Source organism: Aplysia californica, unplaced genomic scaffold, assembly GCF_000002075.1.
Source record: "Aplysia californica isolate F4 #8 unplaced genomic scaffold, AplCal3.0 scaffold00113, whole genome shotgun sequence".
Lineage (NCBI taxonomy): Eukaryota > Metazoa > Mollusca > Gastropoda > Aplysiida > Aplysiidae > Aplysia > Aplysia californica.
This window is the reverse complement of record NW_004797383.1, coordinates 183,307-185,016: the sequence shown is the minus strand read 5'-3', so window position 1 is coordinate 185,016 and position 1,710 is coordinate 183,307.

Here is a 1,710-nt window from a genome sequence, read left to right as displayed (position 1 = left end):
AGCTTAATTCGAACCTGCCTTAACGGTAACTTGTATTAGACAGAAACCTAGTGTCTTAACGGAATCGTGACAGCGGGCGCCCTTCCCAGTTTTTCGGCTTATTGAGAATGTAGTTTGGATTCCTTTTAAGCCGACAACACCGATCGGTGCTTAAAGCCGCCTGCAGTCTGTCAGCTCTATGTGGGGCAAGTTCGAAATTATAAGGGAATTTTTAATTTTTATGACTAATACCAGAGAGTATTTTAGTGTCTCTGCTAATACCTATCGGCGCTTAATGGCGCTTTCTGAGTCAGGCTCCGAATTCGGCGTTCTCAAAGTTTTGGCCCTCGGGGTGCCCACTACGGCTGGATCGGGCCGGTCGTCCGACTCGATCGCCTGAAGATGAAAACAAACACGTTTGTTTTTGAGGCGATCAAGTGGGGCGATCGGCCCTATCGGCCGATCCCATGTAGTGGGCACCCCTGTATGAGGCCAACACAGGTTTGACTGTACTCAAATAATCGGATTCGACTGGATGTGAGCGCGAATAATAAGTATCGAGCCTATATATTTATTTGAGCAAACATATATAAGTTTAATCGAGTACTTTCAGGGTAACTTCCTCCTTCGATTTCGATTGGTTGCAAAAATGCAAAATGCATAGCACAAAACAAAAGCCTAGGCCTGAATATGCTACGGATTAGATGGGTCATGATGAATGCCAATCTCACATCTTTTTTATTTACTTCCTGCCACGCCTCCTAACACAGATTAAAAATATTTGCCAATAAAATAATGATAGGCCTAATATGAATTCTATAGTTAGTTGCGTTTTTGATAATTATGGGTTAGTTTGGAAATCATCTCTCTCGACTCTCTCTCTCTCTCTCTCTCTCTCTCTCTCTCTCTCTCTCTCTCTCTCTGATAGTGACAGATAGGCTATAGATCTAGCTCTTTTCCCGCACAGTAGTAGTAGTAGGGCTACATCAGTGCGGTTCTCTTTAATTGAACCCAAGTCTTATTCGTAATTCTGAGTGTCGACTATGTGGGTGGTTGGCGCGGGTGCTATCGTGCTTTTCTTCTTTCCTATCAAACATCTGTCGTCTTTATCTCTCCTCGGTAAATTATTATTTTGTGTTATTTACGCTCTAATGGTAACACCTCTTAAGAATATCCGGCACTTTTAATATAGTGACCTTATTGTGTTGCAAATGCCATAAAACAATTACGGTACTGAAACAAAAGTAGAGGTTAGGTGAGTTAAAAATGAAAAACAGCAACATTGCTTATCAGTGATCCATTTACCTCCCGGTAACGTTTTACTTTTTTGGGGAACTGAATACATTATGACTTGTAATTTAACCCTCTCCGTACCATTGAAACAATCATATGATGTCTCTGTTCCTTACACATCGTATCTATCCGAATGTCAAGTTAGCATATTTAAATATTGCCCCAACATATTCAATTAAAACGTTTAGAGGCATGAATTCGTGTACCTACGGCCGTGAGCTGAATTCTTCTCAACAGAATGTGTTCGAACGCTCACAGCAGTTGGATATCGAAATCAGTTTATGAACATATTTAATGTGCTTGTTTTAAGGGGGGGGTGGGTGTTTGTTTGGCTTGTTTATTTGCTTTTTGCTTTTTTGTTTTGTTTTGTTTTGGGTTTTTGTCTATTTTGTCAGGGGTTTTCATGCTGTTTTATCTTTTCGCTGAAAGGGGGATTAG